At 44.3% G+C, this 22,399-nt stretch overlaps 1 long non-coding RNA gene across 2 annotated transcripts; it reads left to right on the plus strand.

Moving 5' to 3' along the window:
• The first annotated feature begins 11,903 nt into the window (after positions 1 to 11,903).
• On the plus strand, positions 11,904 to 19,622 carry LOC120366032 (uncharacterized). Of its 2 annotated transcripts, XR_012512613.1 has the most exons (5): positions 11,904 to 12,003; positions 13,227 to 13,352; positions 14,986 to 15,235; positions 18,631 to 18,791; positions 19,242 to 19,622. It is a non-coding gene; the product is annotated as an uncharacterized LOC120366032 (long non-coding RNA). The 2 variants fall into 2 exon arrangements; XR_005580805.2 differs by having other exon boundaries at positions 18,631 to 19,622.
• Positions 19,623 to 22,399: the final 2,777 nt, after the last annotated feature.

Genomic DNA, 22,399 nt, shown 5'->3' on the forward strand with positions numbered 1-22,399 from the left:
GGCATGAGCCACCACACCTGGCCTACCTTTTGAACTTTTTAATTAAAAGCTGAGACATGAACATATGCATCAGCCTAGGTATACACGGGGTCAGGATCATCGATATCACTCTCTTCCACCTCTATATCTTGTCTCACTGGAAGGTCTTCAGGGGCATGGAGCTGTCATCTCCTATAATAACACTGCCTTCTTCTAGAATACTTCCTGAAGAAACTGCCTGAGGCTGTTTTACAGTTGACTTTTTAAAACATACAAGTAGAAGCAGTATACTCTGAAATAACCATAAAAAGAATAGTATAGTGAGTACAAACATCAGTAACAGTCACTATTGTCATTATTAATGGGTTGTGCAAGCTGCAGAATTGTATCTGCTCTCTCTTTATGTAACCAGAAGTGCAGTAGGCTTGTTCATCCCAGCATTACCACAAACGTGAGTAATGGCTTGCACTACAACTTTAGGGGACCGCCAGGGTATATGTGGTGCATTGTATAATGAAAGCCACCTATGTCATTTCAAATTTCCTAGCAGCCATATTTAAAAGAGTACAGAGAAAGAGGTGAAATTAATTTTATTGATATTCTTTATTTAACCGAATACAGCATATCCAAAGCATTATCATTTCAACATGTAATAAATATAAAAATTATTATTGAGATATTTTACATTCTTTTTTTAAATTGCATTTTAGGTTTTGTGTTCCATGTGAAGAACATGCAAGATTGTTGCATATGTACACACATGGCAGTGTGATTTGCTGCCTTCCTCCCCTTCACCTATATCTGGCATTTCTCCCTATGCTGTCTTTCCCCATCTCCCCACTCCCACTCTGTCCCTCCCCTATCTCCCCCCGACAGACCCCAGTGTGTAGTGCTCCCCTCCCTGTGTCCATGTGTTCTCATTGTTCAACACCCGCCTATGAGTGAGAACATGTGGTGTTTGATTTTCTGTTCTTATGTCAGTTTGCTGAGAATGATGGTTTCCAGGTTCATCCATGTCCCTACAAAGGACACGAAGCCATCGTTTTTTTTCAAACAAAGTCTTTGAAATCATTTTTTTTTTTTTCAAAGTCTTTGAAATCCAGTGTGTATTTTGTACTTAAAGCACATCTCCATTTGGATTAACTACATTTCAAATACTTGATAGGCACAAGCGGTTAGTGCCTACTACACTGGCTAGTAGAGGGCTAGTGGGTGAAAGGATAATGGCCATATTTTAGACAGGATGATCAAAGACTGTGCTTTTGAGGAAGGTGATGCTCGCATGCAGGTCTGAACGAAGTCAAGGAGCAAGCTGTTTAGGTATCTAGAGAAGAGAGACTACTAAGAACGAAGGCTGAGTGGTGGGAATGAATTTGGCATGACAGACAAACAGCAAGAAGGCAGTGTGGCTCTGCTAGTCATCCCTTTTGCCCTTCTCCTTTCCCTACCTCCTCCTTGGAATGCATATGCAGAGCCTGGAGCTGCAGCAGCCATCTTTCAACCCTGAGGACAAGCAGACGCTCTGGAGTTAGACTTGCCCCAACCAACCCCAGGTCTGCTTTTGCTAGCTATTTCATTGCTTCTCAAACTATCAGTGGCAAAGAAGCAGCTGTTTTCCCCAAATCCACTGCAGATCAATACTTCTGAAGAATAAAATAAATCAGATTGTTTAAAAGAATGAAGTTTTAAAAAGAAATGAACACATGAAATACAAGACCGACTTTAAAAAGTTTATTCAACTGACATAAAATTACTCTGTCAAATTGCTACAAAACGCTTATACCAAAATTCTGTACCCATATTTTAGCAGACTACTGATAAGCATTTATGTCAAAGGTCAAGACTTTGAGGAGCACTGAGTTAGTTATATTACTGTAGGTTTTTAACCCATCTAAGCCTCAGTATCTTAATTTGAGAAATGGGAATTAGTACCTCTTTCAGAAGCTTTGTTGTTGTTGTTATGGATTAAATAAATGAACCCCTGTGAAAGCTAGCCCAGTGATGTCACTAAATGTTAACTATTACTAGTTATCACATGCTTATCTCCCCAATTGGCTGCAAGCCCCATAAGGATAAGGACAACTGTATAAACTCAACACTCTGTGGTGCCTGCAGAGTACATATGCAATACATTATGGCGGAATTCTTGAAAAATGCCTTGAAATCCATAGGTAAAGGCATTTGGAAATAACCTCTACAATTTTCATGTATTCATTCATTCATTCATTTGCAGTGTAGCATAATAAAAGGATAGAAACTTTGGACAAGCCCTAGTTTCTTCCACCTAGTTCAAAGTACCTCTTTGAACTTCAGTTTTTATATCTCAAAGATAAATAACATACATCCTATTTGGCTGTTGTGAGGCCTAAATGAGATAATATATGCAAAACACCAGGGTGTTCTTAACTGGAAGCTATTGTTCCTGCTTTGCAGAGGGTGCCTGCTAGTGCAGATGACTGCGCTGAGTGCTGACCGGGACAGAGGTCTGGCATTTCTGGCTTGATGAGCATTCCTGAACCTTTTATTGGCAGCACTGGAAGATTCCAGCAGCTGGGAGCAAACTGGCACCAGTGTCCAGCAGAGACATAAATTAGGGCTCCACCCTGCCAGGCCCTGTTCAGGCCCTACCCTTCCTAGAGGTTAGTTTTAAACACTCCCCGTGACTGTGGGTGGTGAGAGGTGTCTGCTTTGAAGTCAGCAGTTGCATCCAAAGTCCTTTCTGCTTTTCAAAAACCCTAAACCTATCCCCAACATTAAAGCTCTCTGTGTGGCCTGCCACTCTAAATAAAAGTCTGACAGCGCTCACTACTTCTTTAGGGACAGAGGTACACAAGGCCTCTCGAAAAATGCAAGGTCCTGAGGGAGAGCCCAAGGTACTTGGGCCACAACCCCTCAACGAAAATAGTTTATGTGCCAAACTCTATCTCATTTGAGCCTTGTAGCACTGCTTGGAGGTAGACTAATATGTTTGCCTTTTTATTAGTTTGTTTTTAAAATGTGTTAAAATGCACACAACATAAAATTTATCATTTAATCCTTTCTTTTTTGAGACAGACTCTCGCTCTGTTGCCCAGGCTGGAGTGTAGTTCTGCCTCTGGGTTCAAGTGATTCTCATGCCTCTGCCTCCCAAGTAGCTGGGATTACAGGCACCCACCACCATGCCTGGCTAACTTTTGTATTTTTAGTAGAGACAGGTTTCTCCATGTTGACCAGGCTGGTCTTGAACTCCTAGCCTCAAGTGATCTGCCTGCCTCAGCCTCCCAAAGTGCTGGGATTATAGGTGTGAACCACTGTGCCTGGCCCATTTAACCATTTTTAAGTTCAAAGTGCATTGTGAACTGTACATTCACTGCTGTCATCCATCCCTCTCCAGAACTCTCTGTAGCTTATGAAACAAACTACACCTATTAAACAACTTCCCATTCCCCTCTTCCCACAGCCCCTGACAATTACCATTCTTCTTTTGGTGTCTATGAATTTGACTACTCTAGGTATCTCATATAAGTAGAATCATGCAGTAATTGCACTTTGACTTATTTCACTCAGCTTAATGTCCTCAATATTCATACTTGTTGTAGCATGTGTCAGAATTTTCTTTGTTACTTTAAAGCTAAATACTACTCCATTGTGTGTATATGTCACATTTTGTGTATCCATTCAGTCACTGATGCAGACCTGGATTGCTTTCACTTTTTGACTATTGTAAACAATGCTGCTATAAATATGAGTATACACATATCCCTGAGATCCTGCTTTCAATTCCTTTGGGTATAAACTCAGAGGTAGAATTTTTTTTGTTTTTTGTTTTTTTTGAAAATGGAGTCTTGCTCTGTCACCCAGGCTGGAGTGCAGTAGTGTGATCCTGGCTTACTGAACCTCCACCTCCCGGATTCAAGTGATACTCCTGCCTCAGCCTCCCAAGTAGCTGGGACTACAGGTGTGCACCACCACGCTCAGCTAACTTTTGTATTTTTAGTAGAGATGGAGTTTTGCCAGTTGGCCAGGCTGATCTTGAACTCCTGAACTTAGGTGACTGGCCCAACTTGGTCTCCCAAACTGCTGGGATTACAGGCGTAAGCCACTGCACTGGCCCAGTAATTCTTTTCTAACGTTTTTGAAGAGCCACCGTACTGTTTTCCATAGTGGCTGCATCATTTTGTATTCCTACCAAGAGTGCACATGGGTTCCAGTTTCTCTACATCCTTGCTGACACTTGTTATTTTCTGTTGTTGTTGTTGTTGTTGTTTGTTTGTGTGTTTTTGAGACAGAGTCTTGCTCTGTCGCCCAGGAGTGCAGTGGCATGATCTCGGCTCACTGCAACCTCTGCCTCCCGGGGGAGAGTGATTCTTCTGCCTCACCCTCCTAAGTAGCTGGGATTACTGGCGTGCTACACCACACCTGGTTAATTTTTGCATTTTTAGTAGAGACAGAGTTTTACCATGTTGGTCAGGCTGGTCTCAAACTCCTGACCTGAGTGATCCCACTGCCTCGACCTCCCAAAGCACTGGAATTACAGGCATGAGCCACCGCGCCTGGCGCTGTTTTGTTTTTTGATAGCAGCCGTACTAGTGCGTGTGAGGTGGTCAATCTCATGGTGGTTCTGACTTTTTGGTTTACTCGTTTTTAATCACCATTTCACAGAAGATAAAACGACGACGTAGAAATATGAAATAACCTAGTCAAGATCACTAGCTCAATCTTCAGAGAGACCAGCCTGCACTCTACTCTGTTCCTGGGACAGTTCTAGATCTGAGTCACTAAAGCCCATGAGCCTAAATGTGGCCCCTGCTGTACCCAACCAACCTCTCCCGCATGTCTCCTGCCAGCCCACCCTCCACCTATCCTGTTCTACAAACATCTGTGGAGGCAGTGGGGAGGAATGGGTGAGCCCGAGGACTCTGCAGCCTGACCACGTGATCTGAGCAAGCATGGCTCTGTGACTCACACTGGCTATAGAATCAAGTCAAGTCAAGTCACAAACCTTGCTATGCCTCATATTCCTCAGCTGCAAAGAGTGCTCGATAAGAGCACCCACCTTGTAGGGCAGCTGTGAGGAGCAGATGAACATAAGAAAAAAGAACCCTTATCACCATCCCCTGCAGAGCTTTAGGGAAGGTTGCCTGCCATGAGCCCCAGCATAGGAGGTGATGGTAGGCCTGGGAGAGTCAACCAGGAACCCAGCTTAGAGTCAGTGTCCCTGTCTTCCTGCAGATCCCAGCCCAGTGGGGGAGACGGCCATTCACTGAATATTTACAACAATCTGTGCTCAGTGGCAGTGGTGAGAAGTGCTGAGAAGAAGGACTGGTCTTTTTCACAGTCTCTGGGAACAGGACAGGTTCTACCCCTGTTTTCATTCCTGCCAGACTTTCATTTACATAACAGGTAAAACAGCAACTCTGGGTCCTACATCATGGAACTGAAGCGGAAAGGTGAAAAACATTTGCTCCAGTATTTGCACTTTCAAATTCTCAACTCCTTGTTGGCTGAATTGGGGGTCTAAGCTAATAATCACCTTTAATTCTTAAAGTAGAATTAATTGACTCTTCCGTTTAGGCAAATATAACTGTGAGCAGGTTTTAGAATTCTTTTCATTAAAAAAATATATATATTTGAGTGGGAAGTCCTAGCCAGAGTAATCAGGCAACAGTAACAAATAAAGGGCATCCAAGCCTGGCGCAGTGGCTCAAGCCTGTAATCCCAGCACTTAGGGAGGCCGATGTGGGTGGATCACGAGGTCAAGAGATCGAGACCATCCTGGTCAACAGGGTGAAACCCCGTCTCTACTAAAAATACAAAAAATTAGCTGGGCATGGTGGTGCGTGCCTGTAGTCCCAGCTACTCAGGAGGCTGAGGCAGGAGAATTGCCTGAACCTAGGAGGCGGAGGTTGCAGTGAGCTGAGATCGCGCCATTGCACTCCAGCCTGGGTAACAAGAGCGAAACTCTGTCTCAAAAAAAAAAAAAAAAAAAAAAGAAAGAAAGAAAGGGCATCTAAAATTGGAAAAGAGGAAGTCAAACTATCTTTGCCAATGATATGATCTTAAAGCTTGAAAACCCTGAAGACTCCTCAAAAAGACTCCTAGGTTTGATTAATGAATTAAGTAGTGTCTCAGGTTGTAAAATCAATGTACACAAATTGGTAGTACTGCTATACACCAATAATGACCAAGGTGAGAATCAAATGAAGAGTTCAATCCTATTTGCAATAGCTGCAACAAACAAACAAACAAAAAACAACTTTACAAATATACTTAACCAAGGAAGTGAAAGATCTCTACAAGAAGAGCTATAAACCACCAATGAAATAAATCGTAGATGACACAAATGAATGGAGAAAATCCCATTCTAATGGATTGGAAGAATAAATATCGTGAAAATGACCATACTGCCCAAAGTAATCTACAGATTTAGTACAATTCCTAACAAAATATCAACATCATTTTTCACAGAATTAGAAATCATAATCCTAAAATTCATATGGAACCAAAAAAAAAAAAAAAAAAGAGCTAAAATAGCCAAAGCAACCCTAAGCAAAAATAACAAATCTGGAGGTATTGCATTACCAGATTTCAAATTCTACTACAAGGCTACGGTGATCAAAACAGCGTGGTACTAGCATAAAAGTAGACACATAGAGAACAGAATAGAGAACCTAGAAATAAAGCCAAATACCTACAGCCAACTGATCTTCAACAAAGCAGACAAAAGTATACTCTGGAAAACGGGCACTCTATTCAACAAGGGGTGCTGGGAAAATTGGAGAGCCACACACAGAAATTGAAACTAGATCCCTATCTCTTGCTATATACAAAAATTATCTCAAAGTGGATTAAAGACTTAAATGAAAGACCTGAAACCATAAAAATTCTAGAAGAAAAAAACTAGGAAAAACCCTTCTGGACATTGGCCTAGGCAAAGAATTTATGACTAAGACCCCAAAAAGCAAATGCAATAGAACCAAAAAGAAATAAATGGTACTTAATTAAAACAAAAAGCTTTAGCACAGCAAGATAAATAATCAACAGAATAAATAGACAACTTACAGAATGGGAGAAAATATTTGCAAACTATACATCTGACAAAGGGCTAACACTCAAAATCTCTAAGGAACTGAAATCAGCAAGAAAAACAATGAAGAATTGCATTAAAAACTGGGCAAATAACATGAACAGATGTTTTTCAAAAGATGTTTTGCATTTCATGCAAATGGCTAACAAACATGAAAAAATGCTCAATATCAATAATTATCAGAGAAATGCAAATTTAAGCCACCATGAGATACCATCTTACCCCATTTAGAATGGCCATTATCAAAAATTAAAAAAAAAAAAAAACAACAGATGGTGCAGATGTGGTGTAAAGAGAACGCTTATAACTGTTGGTGGGAATGTAAATGTATAAAATCTCTATGGGAAAAAGTACAGAAATTTTTCAAAGAACTAAAAGTAGATCTACCATTCATTTCAGCAATCCCACTACTGGGTATCTACCCAAAGGAAAAGAAGTCATATAAAAATGACAGCTGCACTGGTATGTTTATACTGCACAATTCACAATTGCAAAGATACAGAATCAATCTAAGTGCCCATAAACCAGTAAGTGAATAAAGAAAATCTGGTAAATCTACCATGGAATACTACTCAGGCATAAAAAAGAATGAAATAACGTCTTTTGCAGGAACTTGGATAGAACCAAAGGCCATTATCCTAACCAAAATAACTCAGGAACGGAAAATGAAATACCGCATATTCTCACTTATAAGTAGGAGCTAAGCCATGGGTGTGCAAAGGCATACAGAGTGGTATAATGGACATTGGAGACTCAGAAATAGGGAGGTTGGAGGGGAGTGAGAGATTTGTAAAATCACCTATTTGGAATATTGTGCACTATTTGGGTGACAGGTATACTGAAACCAAGACTTCACCACTTTACAGTTCCTCCATGTAACCAAAAACCACTTGCACCCTTAAAACTATTGAAATCAAAATAAAAAATTAAAATGCTAAAAAAATACTCAAGTGATGCCTTTTAAGGGTACAAACAAGGCTGGGTGCAGTGGCTCACGCCTGTAATCCCAGTACCCTGGGAGGCTGAGGCAGGCAGATCATCTAAGGTTGGGAGTTCAAGACCAGCCTGACCAACATAGTGAAACCCTGTCTCAAAAAAAAAATAAATAAATAAATAAATAAAAAATAAGTACAAACAAGGTATTGAGGGGAGGATTTGAAGGTTTATGAAGATCATTGTCTGAATACGTATCAGCTCTGTGAAGGCAGAATTGTATCTGTGTGGCTCAACGTTTTACACCCAGGGTATATATAATGTGGGCATAATAAATAATGCAATAAATAATTGCTGAATGAATGAAGGGGCTCAGCCAACCAATACTTCTAGTACCTATTATATACCAGGCAGCACCATTATTGACTGACATTATAAAAATATCCACTTACGTGTTCAGCACAAACAAATCTAAGGCGTACAATTCCATGATGTAGGAAGCGTTATCCCCCTGTGGGCAAATAAAGAACCTGAGTCTCGAGGATATTAAGTGTTTGGCCTCAGTTCTCATAACCAGTAAGTGGCAGAGTCAGCGTTAGAACCTATGTCTCTCTCGTGCCATCCCTAACTTGTTGGACTTCTCGACTCTGCTTGCCTCCTTGGGTATCATTAACTCCTATTCAGGCAGATCAGCCTGTGCTGAGGAAAAAAGGAATGAGCAGCGTACCTTTTTCTTCTCTCAATCAGTTTAGAGAGGTGCACACTTTTTTTTCCCTCCAGTCATAAAGAATCTCAGAATTCTAGGGCTAGAAGAAAATATGGAAGATTCTTCTCTTGGTGCTGAAAGCTTGAGCAGAATTTGCAGAAGCCCCTTCTGGGAGCTCTAACTAGCTCTTTGGTAAGTGCAAGGGGCAGAGTCTGCCCTCGCCTGCCTGCCTGCCTGCCTGCCTGCCTGCCTGCCTGCCTGCGGTCATTGCTGGCCTTGCTAATTAGATCCCCTTTTGTCTAAGGAGCTTCAAGAGCCTTTCTCCACTTAACTTGTTAATCTTCACCCCATCCCTCTGATGCAGATGACAAGCTTAATTAGTCCTAGACAGGAGACAACACAGAGCCAGCAGACAGCAGGCAGAGCCAAAAGAAAAACACTGGATAACTTGTTGCCCCTTCTCACCTGGCTCCCTGTCTCTCCTGCTGAAAGACATGTTTTCAGCTTTGTCTTGAATTGGCTTCTGCCCTGTGTTTTGGTATCCCAATTCTAGAAATCAAGCCTAGTCAATTTGACTCTTAATGCACACATTTGGGTATGCAAAAATATCACATTGCTTTCTTTTTAGCTTTAAGTTTAGCTCAATCGAACATAAGCCCTCCATCTCTCTGCGCTGATGGGAGATTCCTTCTCAGCTGTCATTGGTGCAAACTGCATCTCACAACCTCCAGAAGCAGTATCAGTTCTAGGGTCCATAAGCAGAGAAAAGCTTCTCTGTGTTCGCTGCAGTGGTGGATTCCTGCTGGCAGTGGCTGAAGCGCCCATCATGTATGCTTTGAGGTCCTAGTGCTCTCTTGCATGAGAAGGTGAGTGTAGTCAGCCATGCTAGGTGTCCAATGGCCACTCTTAAGTGGCGCTGCCGGGAAAGGAGGCTTGAGTGCCTCGGTGGTCCGTCAGACCACTATCACCTCTGTGCTTCAGAGAATCTGCCTCTGCCACTTAAGGCTCTTTCCTCCCCTCCAGGACACACTGCACTGTCTTCTTAATGAATTTTAGCTCTTACAAAAGCTGGGAAGAGAAATTGTCTCTCAGCAGCTTTGGTTCAACAGACGCCCCTGAGGCAGGGGAAACCAGAGGGGCCCAGCAGTCCTCTTGAGATGTACGGAGAGAGAGCAGGGCAAAACCCCAGCTCTGTCTTTTTTATTCTACGGCAGAGAAAATAGAACAAAATATCCCCTGAGTTTTTCCACCATTAAAGCAGTGTTCCCGAAGAGGAAGCAAGGTGTATTAATTTGCTATGTTTGTCATCACAAAGTGCTGCAGACTGGGTGGTTTACACAACAGAAATTCATTTTGTTTTGCAGTTCTGGAGGTTGGGGGTTCAAGGTCAAGTTGTTGGAAAGACTGTTTTCTCCTGAGGTCTCCTTGCAGATGGCTTCTTCCTGTATCCTCGTGTGGCCTTTCTCTGTGCATGTGCATCCCTGAGGTCTCTTTGTAAATTTTGTTTTTGACGGTGTCTCCCTCCATTGCACAAGCTGAAGATCCTCCTGAGTAGTTAGGACCACAGGCATGTGCTGCCACCCCTGGCTACTTGTTGTTGTTGTTGTTGATACAGGGTCTTACTATGTTGCCCAGGCTGGTCTTAAACTCCTGGCCTCCAATGAGCCTCCCATCTCGGCTTCCCAATGTGCTGGGATTACAGGCATGAGCCGCCATGCCCAGCCTCTTCCTCTTATAAGGACACCAGTCACATTGGGTTAGAGCCCACCCTGAAGGCCTCATTTAACAAAACCATCTCTTTGAAGATCTTTCTGAAATATGGTTATATTTCAAGGTCCTGGAGATTGGGATGTCAACATATGAATATAGGGGGAGGGGCTGGACCCAATTTAGCCCATAACACAAGGGTCAACTGTATTTAAAAAAAAAATCCCATCTACTGTCTTTGCCCTCGGTGAACTACAGCCCCTCCTTTTAGGCTTTGGAGTCTACAGACCAGATTCAAGTTCCTGCTTCAACATTTCCTAGATGGCTGGGTTTAGGCAAGTTATTTAATATCTTTGGGCTATAGCGTCTCGGTGCTAACAATAGTGTCTATCTCGAAAGCTATTGTGGGGATTAGGTGAGACAGTATTGTTAAAACACTGAGCATAGTGACTGAAACATAGTAAGTGCTACATAAGGTAAGTTATCTCCTATCCACCTCAGCCCTGATTAAACCTGACATTGCCTTGAAGGCTCAGCACAGAGGCCCCTTTTTCTAGGAAGCCCTCCCTGAAGTTTCAAACTTGGGTTGGGGGCATCACCTTGTTATTTTCCCAATCGTAACACTTAACATATTGGATTGTGAAGGTCAGCTTAATTGTCCCTGTTTCTTAGCGCACGAAAACATGCATGAGGCAGGTCCCCAGTCTCATTTGTCTTCCTGACAGTTGACTGTCAGCGGTGGGCAGGTTGGTTGTTACAGGAAAGACAGAAGGCAGAGCTGGATGGATGTAGGAAAGTGAAGATACTTTAAGCAGGGTCTCAACCTACGCACTGTTGACATTTTGGCCAGATAATTCTGTGGTAGGAACTGCCCTGTGCATTGCAGGAGGGTTAGCAGCATCCATGCCTCTACCTGCCAGCTGCCCCCCAGCTATGACAACCAAAAATATCTCAACACTGCCAAGTGTTCCGTTGGGGACAAAATTGTCCCCATTGAGAACCACAGGCTCAGAATGACTCTAAGGCTTAAGTCAGTGGTTCTCATACTACCGTGTATCAGAGTCTCCTGCACTGGAGTCCCAGAAACACAAATTGCTCAGCCTCACCTTCAGAATTCCTGGCTCAGTATGTCTAGGGTGGGGCCTAAGAACTTGCATTTCTAATGGGTGCTGGTTGGGTGCCAGTTGGGAACCACTGCCTTAAAGGCCAACAAGGCTTTATTCTCAGTAACATTAAGAGACATGTACTGAGTACTTTTGATCTCAGGCTAGAGCTGGCAGAGTAAAAAGAAATCCCACAGACTTGGGGTCCTGAGGGACACATTTACACGAGACTTCCCTAGTCTGTAGGCATCAAGGAGATGGGAGGGTGGGAGGCAGGGGTCAGCCTGGAGTCAGGAAAGTCCCCACTGGGCAAGGGCGAGGTGATGGGAGGAGCCCTAACCCCCACCCCCACCAATCATACCCACAGAGAGTCCCAGCATTCGACAACTTTCATTCAGTAAAGATTTGCTGCGCACAGCTAGGTACAGGTACTCTTCTGAGCACTGGGAATCCATGAAGGACACAGCAGAAAAACACCACTGCCTTCATGGAACTTGCTTTCTGATGTGGTGAGACAGGAAATGAGAATGCTAAGTAAATTGTGTAACCTGTTAGGAAGCCGTATGTTCTATGAAAAAAATAAATGAGAGTAGGTGAGACTGGAGGTGGGAGGGTGATTACAATTTTAAATAAGATGGCTAGCAGTGGTGTGCCGGTAAATGCTTAACAACTGGCTTTCTGCGGGGGAAAGCCTTGATTTATAGCAATGGCCAGTTTTGATGGTGTAGATATCCTTACCATGGAAGATCAAAGCTATACATTTGATTGATTGATTGATTGATTGATTGATTTTATTTTATTTTTTTCCTTGTTTCAAGCTTTAATCAAAGCTTGTATATAAGATTACTTTATTCCTGCATCTTCTCAATTGTTTCTTCCTTGTATTTGCCCTTTCCTTTCCTACTTGGCGAGATTTGGCTTTTGGTTCAAGGAGTTTTTTGCGGTCTTTGTCCAGTTGTAGCCTAGTGATAACCACCTTGCTGGGGTGAATGCCTACATGGACAGTTGTGCCATTAGCCTTTTCCCGCTGCACCCATTCAATGTAGATTACGTATTTCTTCCTGTAAACCTGGACTACTTTGCCAATCTGCTGACCTTTATAGTGTCCTCGTACAACCTGAACTTCATCATCCTTTCGGATGGGCATGGATCACACGTTGTACTTCTGTCTCAGCTCTTTGGAAAGAGGAGAGGACATAATCTTCCTGCGAATGTGGGAAGGTGCATTGAAATGCCTTTTGCGATTCTTGCTTAGGTCGGAAGTCACAAAGGGATTGAACTTCATTTTGGCAGCTCCCGCTTAGGTGATGGCAGCCAATTGATTTATTTTTTTTAGAGACGTGGTCTTGCCCTATTGAACAGGCTGTAGTGAAGTGGTGCCATCATAGCTCACAGCAGCCTCGAATTCCTAGGTTCAAGTGATCCTCCCACCTCAGCCTCTACCTCGGCTGGGACTACAAGTACACATCACCATGCGTGGCTTATTTAAAACTATGAATCTGAAATCATTAAATGGGAAATTGGGAGTATATATGAGCACAGTGTTATGTAGTATTCCTACCATACAGATGCAGTGGATGTAAATAACCTCAAGTATGGAGAATAGTAAAATGTAGAATAATTGAGAGATGATGAGTTTCAAGTATTTTAAAAATCTGGGCTACTAATACAACTTATTTAGTTATAAGTTCAGATAATTTGGTTTTCACTAATGTCTGTGTTTGCTAACCAGCTAGGAAATATCCTGGAAATTTAACTATCAGCTCCTGTGAACTGAGATTAGCCAGCCCTGGTGTACCACTGGTGATTGCAGAAGGCCTTGCTGAGAAAAGGACATCTGAACAGAAACCTGAAAGAGGTGAGGGAGTAAGGCCTGGGGATATCTGGGGACTCACGCTCACTTCCTGCCTGGGAGAAGAAGCCTCTCAGGCTGGTGTGATCACACATCCATGCTCTTGTCCCTGCTGTCTCCTGAGCCTGGACAATCTCTGTCCTCCTGATATGCTTAGTGACAGCTTTCAGGGCCAGACTCCCAGATAACTGATAGGGTAGAATTCCTTATTTCTCCCAGGCCTCCTTACATCCTTTCTGGAAAAACAGGTGGCTATGAAGGTGATGTGAATAAATGAATGACCACAAGTAAACAAGCAGTGTTCTTCTGTGATCCCATAGCACCTTGAGCCCAATTGTTTCAGCTCTTTACATTATTATCCTGTTCCTCTGTCCGTGTCTGCTACCCCCAGCCCCCATGGAGCCTTATGTGGGGTGCATGAAAATGCCTGGCTCAAAGCTGACATTCCATGAAAGCTTAGTTATTGAATGGGTCACTGTGACCCTAACCTAGGCTGGTTTAAGGCATGAGTGGGTTTTGGTGATCGCCCTTCTGTTGGGTGAAGTCTGCAGGCTGAGGCCCTTCTGCTGCAGCAGCCTTGTTAGCATGATGGCCCACCCCTGGCCTGTGCAGGTGAGGCCAAGGAGAGTCTACACAAGCAGGCCCCAGCCCCAGCCCCAGCTATTCCTGATAGCCACCACCTGTTGGGCCACGGGTCTGGGGCTTTATTGAGGCTGTGTTACCTAATTCTCACAGCAACCCAGCAGGTGGGGGTCCTTATCCCCTTTGTACCTATGAAGAAAATGAGGGGAAAGACAAATCACTCGGGTAGTAAGTGACAGAGCTTTCCCTTTGCTGCACAGGTTGGGGAAGAGCTGGTAGCATATTCTGTAGAATATTAACTGTAATAATACCAGGTAGCATGAGTAAATGCTCATTAGAACTGCAGCCACGCTTGGGAGCACAGCAGAAGAAATTAGTGATTCCACCTGGGGCAGGTGATCAGGGAGCCCTTGAACACCATAGAAACCACAGCCTGAGCTTCGGCTTCTGGGTGGAAAGGGTGCGGGGACTCTGGGCCCTCCCACTGGAAACCTAGGTGTTGGTGGGACCTCAGAAGCGAGGATTTTCATGAAGGTGGCTCAGGATCTGCCCCCAAGTGCCTTGGGCCAGTATCATTTATTTATTTATTCACCAAAACAAGCTGAAGTAATATTTTTTAAATGTTAACTTATTTCCCCCGGTGTTTTTCTCTTAATGCAACATGCTGGTCTGAGTCCACACCTCAGTGGAGGGCGGTGTCAGGGAAGAAGGCAAAAATAGTGCCCCCACTCCGTCTTTCTGGTTTTGCTTTCCAAAACTTTGAGTCCTCAATGGAACAAAGAGGATTAGGGGATCTCCAAAATGTCTGGGAAAAAGCAGTAAAGAGAGACAAAGATTCCCCCCATCTGCCTGGGTTTGAGGAGGTAGAGGGTGAAATCAATAAGAACAGGATGGGCCAGTCTAGCCTGGGGAGTCGCCAGTCACTGCAGGTGCCCAAGAAAGCTTTGGGAAGCCTGGGGCAGGGGTGGTCTACCCCTTTCCTGGGAAGAACCCTGGGGGAAGCAGGATGACCCTACGAGGGAGTGGCTGCAGACCCAGCGAGGGTCCCTTGTTCCAGCCTGGCCCGGAGGGAGCGGAAGGATCCCTGCCCTCGTGAGGCGTGGAGACGAGAGGGAGCCCGGCCAGACCTCACGTTGTTGGGACAGCAACGGTGCCTGTGGGATCTGCTGCCTTAGGACCAGCAGGACACTGGTGGTCTCATCAGAAGCCCAGGTGGACGAGTGAATTAAGAACCAGCTCCCATGCCTCTGCCTCGAGCCCTCGCGTGACATGATTCACTGAAATTCAGCCATGATCTCAGGAAAAAGGTGAGAGAACCTCAAATTGATGACATTTCAGTTTCTGTTACCTTGAGGGTATCGTGGCTTCAAGTAAAAATTAAGTCAAGTTACAGAGTTATCAAGTACAGAAAATATTTATCAAACCTCTAAGACTTTAGGCACTGGGGTTGGGGGTGGGGAAAATCAGTAAACAGGGTACCTGTCAGCGGTCCCTCTGCCTACGTTCCTGAATTAGAAGTAATGCCAGCGCCTGGCTTGTATAGGCGCTCCTCCGCGTGCACCGTAGTACCACTGATGTGTGTTAGGCGCTGACTTTATGCTAATCCTTGTAAGAAGGATACCCTTCATCCTGTTTTAGACGGGTTCTTGGGGCTAAAAGACGAAGCACTTTTTGCAAGACCACGTGGCTGTTTTGGGTTGAATTGTGTCCCCCCAAAAGATATTAAAGTCCTAAGCCCCGCACCTGTGAATATGACCTAACATGGAAAAAGGGCCTTTGCAATGATAAAATTAAGATATGTTTGTTAGGGTGGGCCTCATGCAATATGACTGCATTCTTATGCAAGGGGGAAATTCGTAGAGACAGACATGCACCCAGGGAAAACGCCATATGAAGACAAAGGCAGAGATCGGGGTTATGCACCTACAAGCCAAAGATTGCCAGCAAACCACTAGAAGCTGGGAGAGAGCCACGGGCCAGATTCTCCCTCACAGCCTCAGAAGGAACAGACCCTGTCAACACTCTAATCTCAGATTTCTGGCCTCCAGAACTGTGAGACCATCAATTGCTGATGTTTAAGCCACCAATCTGTGGTACTTACTTGCAGCAGCCTATGATACTAATACAGTGGGTGACTCCAGAGACTGTGACTTAAGCCATGGAGGTGTGAGCCACAAGGCTAACCACTATGCTGTTGTGCAGCTGGATTCGACAGAGTAGAATGTCTCTTTTCTCTCTGCTCCATTAACCCTTCTTTATTTCTTCCCATATCTTTTGCACTATTTTTTTTTGCTGAGATAGAGTCTCCCTCTGTAGCCCAGGCTAGAGTACAGTGGCACGATCTCGGCTCACTGCAACCTCCACCTTCCAGGTTCGAGCAATTCTCCTGCCTCACCTTCCTCAGTAGCTGGGATTATAGGTGTGCGCCACCATGCCCGGCTAATTTTTGTGTTTTTGGTAGAGATGGGGTTTGACCACGTTGGTCAGGCTGGTTTTGAACTTCTGACCTCGTGACTTGCCCACCTCGGCCTCCCAAAGTGCTGGGGTTACAGGCGTGAGCCACCGCGCCCGGCCTTTGCACTATTTTAAGTCATCCCCACTCTTTATCAAAAACCTAACTCAGGTGCCCTGTGATTCTTCCTCTCTGGGTCACTGGGAGTTCCAGAAGCACCCCCTGTATTCTCGGACCCCAGGACTGTAGCTTATGCTGCTCCCTGCCTGAAATGCTCTCTACTGTCCACCAGTGGCCACCTATTAAATTTCAACCATCTTCAAGTCAGATTTACTGTGTCCTTCCTCTACCATCAACAGCATTACAACACCAAAGTCTTTGCATGCTCAGAATCGTTGTTGGGAATGAACGTAGCTGACTTCTTCTTCTTCTTCTTCTTTTTTTTTTTTTTTGAGACGGAGTTTCGCTCTTGTTACCCAGGCTGGAGTGCAATGGCGCGATCTCAGCTCACCGCAACCTCCGCCTCCTGGGTTCAGGCAATTCTCCTGCCTCAGCCTCCTGAGTAGCTGGGATTACAGGCACGCGCCACCATGCCCAGCTAATTTTTTGTATTTTTAGTAGAGACGGGGTTTCACCATGTTGACCGGGATGGTCTCGATCTCTTGACCTCGTGATCCACCCACCTCGACCTCCCAAAGTGCTGGGATTACAGGCTTGAGCCACCGTGCCCGGCCTCGTAGCTGACTTCTTAAGTGCCTTGGATACTTCTAGAAGGTCCCAGAACAGTGGGAACTTTAAAACTTCCCCACATTCTAAGACAAGTGAACCTGTAGACTTTAACGTGGTGTTCTTCACCCCTTCTTTCTCTTCTGGTTTCTCAAATTTGCATTCCCATGAAAAAGAATTATCTTCTAATGACTCTATACTTGGCATATATCTACCTTCTTAACCGGTCTTTTTTCAATCCAGGCAAGAAATCCTTATTCCACTTCCTTTCTATCTCCTTCTTGTATTTAACAAGGTTTGTCATCTCCGTGTACTAGTCTCAGCAGAGTTGATTCGGCTCCATGAGCATTTTATTTTGGCATTTGAAGATGGTGTTGCTGGAGCCTTCCATCTGTACACTGTAAAAGGATACAAACAGAACAAAACCATCCAGTTTTAGGTCCTGGATCCTCTCCAGTTTCAGATTAAGGCAGAAACCCCGCTCCTCCAGGACTGTAGCGCTGCCCGGCGCCCTGAGAGCAGACGGCTGTGGCCCCCTCTGTGCAGTGGAACACTGGCCCTTGACAGCTGCAGGCGTCTGGAGGAGCTGCTGGCCTGGCGCTTTGCAAGGCCTGTGCTGAAAGCTCCTCTCCTTTTTGGGAAAACAAATGAAATCCTGTGAGGAAACCTCAGCCTGGACAGATTTCCCTTGAGAAGAATCCATTCTGATGTGTGCCTCTCCTTGGTGGCTTTCTACCACAACCTTTGACAGTTAAGGCCACTTCGTGCTGCTGTAGTCCATTTCTCTAAGGAGCCTCAGAGCCTCTGAGTCTTACAAGCGCTGCCTGAAAGAAGCCTGCACTTGCCTAACAAAGGGGAAAGATGCCTTAGTACTTCTCATCCACCAGCACAATCCAATGGTCCTATAGGAACAATTACATCTAACAAATATTTTAGGTGTGTTTAAAGCATGGGCTAGTAATGAAGTGGAGGAAGGGATGGTGGGAGCCTTCTTGCTTGCTTTTAAAATTCTATATTTGACAGGAATACTCTGTGCTGGTATAACAATGGCATTCTAGAGAACAGTAGCTTTTCTAGGATAAAAGTTTAGTTCTGGCTGGGCGTGGTGGCTCATGCCTATAACCCCAGCACTTTGGGAGGACAAGATGGGCAGATCATTTGAGTTCAGGAGATTGAGACCAGCCTGGCCAACATGGTGAACCCTGCCTCTACTAAAAATAGAAAAAGATTAGCTGGGCATGGTGGCATGTGCCTGTAGTCCCAGGTACTAGGGAGGCTGAGGTAAGAGAATCAATTGCTTGAACCCGGGAGGTGGACGTTGCAGTGAGTCGAGATCGCACCACTGCACTCCAGCCCGGGAGACAGAGCAAGACTCCATCTCGAAATATATAAATAAATAAGTTTAATTCTGCTTCATGGACTAGCCCAGAGGTTGTCTGGTAGTCAGCAGTCTGATAGAGTGGTCCTGCCACTCTCATTGAATATTTCCCTGCTCAGGGTCTCACTCAAACCTCTGTTTTTCAGTCAAAGAAAAGAGAAGTGTTTGCCCAAGATTCTACTCACATCCCATGAACCCAATACTGGTAGCCTGGCCACCTCCAGTTGCAAGAGATATTGGGAAACGTAGTCTTCAGTGGAATGCCTGTGTGCCTAGCTAAAAATGAAAAACGATCACTGAAGAACAGGTATGAATGGACATGTCCTAGTTTCTGCCAGCCTTCTTTCATGTGTTCACCCCCTAAATAATTACTTACTAAGTGCCAGCCATGTGTTTGGCCCTGTTTTTACTCAGTTGCTTATAACCCAGCAATGTATATGAACACATGCTCTACTAAAGTCACATGGTGCTGCATTCTCTACTAATTCACATGATATGGCTCTTCAGGGAAGGAAAGGCTCATTTCTGTCTGGAGAGATTTGTCCATTTGTTTACAGATTTGCTGAGCACTGTGGTCGGCAGCCTGTGAGATGGCCCCCAGTGACTCCACGTCCCAGAATGCACATCCTTGTGCAATCCCCTTTCCTTGAATCTGTGCTGGACCTAGTGACTCACTTCTAGCAAACAGAATACAACAAATGTCACTTTTAAGATTGGGTTACAAGAGGACTGTGACTTCCACCTCATTCTTTCTCAGACTTCACTCTGGGGAAATCCAGCTGCTGTGTTTCGAATAACATTATGGAGAAACTTGTGTGGAATATCTCCGGTCAACAGTCAGCAAGGATCCTAACGTCTGCCAACACTATGCGATTGAGCTAGAGAGTAGATTTTCTGAGGATTGCCAACAGTCATCCAAGTGAACTGAGAAACAGATGCCCCCCTGCAGTTGACCCTTGAGATGACTGTAGCCTGACCGACACTTTGATTACAGCTTTGTGAGAGGTCTGCACTACAGTCACACAGCTAAGCTGTACCTGTACCTAAATTTCTGACTCAAAGAAACTGTGAGACAATAAATATTGTTATTTTCAAATGCTAAATTTTGGGGTAATTTGTTATGCAGCAATAGATGACTGATAAGGGTAAGGGTGCTACTATTTTCAGGTAGTATGCGAAGCCATCAGAATGTGAAAAATAAGTGATGCTTCATTTGGTCACTGGGTCTGGGGAGACGGGAAGACAGCTATATATACAAACATGGTACTTAGGATAGAAGGTGGTCAGTGTAGTGATGGAGAAGTGCTGAGTGTGAAATACGGGCACAAAGGAAGAGCTCCTTATCCAGAGGAGGAAGGGAGATGAGGAGAGACAAATACTTTGAGAGAAAGTATTTTCTGGAGAAAACAAATACTTTCAGAGAAAATTGAGGGAGGGGTCATTCTATGGAAAGGGTGACTAATGCCTGGAGGAGAAATGATACAGAATCTATGTGGGGATGGGGCACTATCACTTGTGTATAAAACAAGAGGTAAAGGAAGATGAGGCTGGAGAAGTGACTAGAAACTAACCTAGTCTCCTGCCAGTAATTTATTTATTTTTATTTATTTACTTTCAGACAAGGTCACACTTTGTCACTCAGGCTGGAGTGCAGTGGCGCAATCTCGGCTCACTGTAGCCTCAAGTGATCCTCTCACCTCAGACCCCAAGTAGCTAGGACTACAGGCCCCCACCACCATGCCTGGCTATTTTGTGTTTTGGTATTTTTGTAGAGGTGGGGTTTTGCCATGTTGCACAGGCTGGTCTCGAACTCCTGAGCTCAAGTGATCAGCCCACCTTGGCCTCCCAAAGTGCTAGGATTACAGGCAGTTCACCTGACCCAGTAATTTATTTTTAAATAATCAATGTTATGAAATCCTGCCTTGAGTAAAAGGAGGTAAAAACAAGAGTTAATGAAGGAACTGGCACGTTCTCAACAGTCCAACACCTGAATTTTAAGAAGCCAGTTTCAATTACCTATAAAACACTGACAAACGTAATTTGTTTCATTGTTTTGCTCATAAAATTTGAGCCAGGAACAGCTGACATATTTCCATGGGATAATTGTGGTTCCTATTGAGAAACCAGTGTAGACAAGCTGTTGGATAGATTTACAAGTGGGGAATTGACCCTTTCAGCTTCAGGATCTTATGTGTCTATATTTTGAAAATTTGAGGAGAAGTTTAGGAAGAGTTGTATGTTTTTCGTTGTTCTTATTTCTTGTTTTGAGGCAGGGTCCCACTTTGTCACCCAGGCTAGAGTCAATGGTGTGATTTTGGCTCACTGCAACCTTGACCTCCTGGGCTCAAGCAATCCTCCCACCTCAGCCCCTCAAGTAGCTAGGACTACAGGTGAGCATTACCACACCCTGCTAAATTTTTGTCTGTGTATTTCTTGTAGAGACTGGGTTCCACCATGTTGCCCAGGCTGATCTCAAACTCCTGGCCTCAAGTGATCCTTCCTGCTCAGCCTCCCAAAGTGCTAGGATTCCAGGTGTGAGCCACTGAGCCTGACCTGGTTGATGGTTTTCTTCCTTCCTTCCTCCCTTCTTCTCTCTTTCCCTTCCTCCCTCCCTCCTTTCTTCCCTTCTTCCTCTCTCTCTCTCTCTCTCCTTTCCTCTCTTTCTTTCAATTTTTCAGAATGTTGAAGTCTCCAATAATATTTCTAGGCTCTGAGTCTCAGCTTTGCAAGGCATGAAATGAAAAAAGTATTTCTGTCTCCCTTGAGAGAAGGATAAACTCTAAAGATTTTTAAACTAACTCTCAGAAGGTTCTCTGGATCATTACTGCTCACAAGTGCATCTAATGACTCAGTAGATAATGAGTTTATTTGAATAAAGATGACTACAAACCTATGCTTGTGGATATGATTGGCTTAGAAATTGGAGAAATTTTAAAAACTAACCTTTAAACTTAAAATATTCTACAATATCACCACAAAGTGATTTGCTTTATCTAAAATCCTTATTTATTTATTTATTGGGACAGGGTCTTGTTCTGTTGCCCAGGCTGGAGTGCAGTAGTGTGATCTCAGCTCACTGCAATCTCTGCCTCCTGGGTTCAAGCGATTCTCCTGCCTCAACCTCCAGAGTAGCTGAGATTACAGGTGCCTGTCACCATGCCTAGCTAATTTTTGTATTTTTAATAGAAATGGGTTTCACCATGTTGGCCAGGCTAGTCTCAAACTCCTGACCTCAAATGATCCACCTGCCTCAGCCTCCCAAAGTGCTGGTATTACAGACGTGAGCCACCAGGCCCAGCCTAAAATTCATAATTATTAATATATAATGATCAGGCGCCCCCTTGCCTGTAGCACACACAGTTCCTTGAAGCTGGGGTCTGTGCTTCTGCTCATGCTTGTGGGAGCAGGGGTTTTGAGTAGGCTGCTAGAAACAAAATATCACCTGCTGTGTTGGGTTTTGCTGGAGGCTGCATGCTCCTCTTCCAAATGGAATTGGGCATCCTTCTCATATGATGAAGTTCTTTCTTTCTCTGCTCCCATATATGAGTGTCTTGTGCTGCTATTACCACCTGCAGGAATGATACTAAAGTATTATCAACCAAAAAGGCAAATGCATTGGCCAATCAGAATGGACATAGTGCTTGCTGGAGAAGTATTTTGGAGTCTCCTACACCAGTTATTAGCCATTTAATAGGGAGATCTGGGGGCTCCAGAGGAGAGACTAAGTGACAAGGTATTTCTTAGGGGCTCAGGGACTCCTAGGGGAATCAGGTTTGTACAAGGCGAATAATATTGTGGTTTTGGGCTTTTTTTTTTTTTTTTGGTGGAGACTGGTTCTCACTTTGTCACCCAAGTAGGAGCGAAGTGTTGTGAACACGGCTCACTGCAGACTTGACCTCTTGGGTTCAAGCCATC

The sequence above is a fragment of the Saimiri boliviensis genome, chromosome 11 (assembly GCF_048565385.1).
Source record: "Saimiri boliviensis isolate mSaiBol1 chromosome 11, mSaiBol1.pri, whole genome shotgun sequence".
NCBI classification, from domain to species: domain Eukaryota; kingdom Metazoa; phylum Chordata; class Mammalia; order Primates; family Cebidae; genus Saimiri; species Saimiri boliviensis.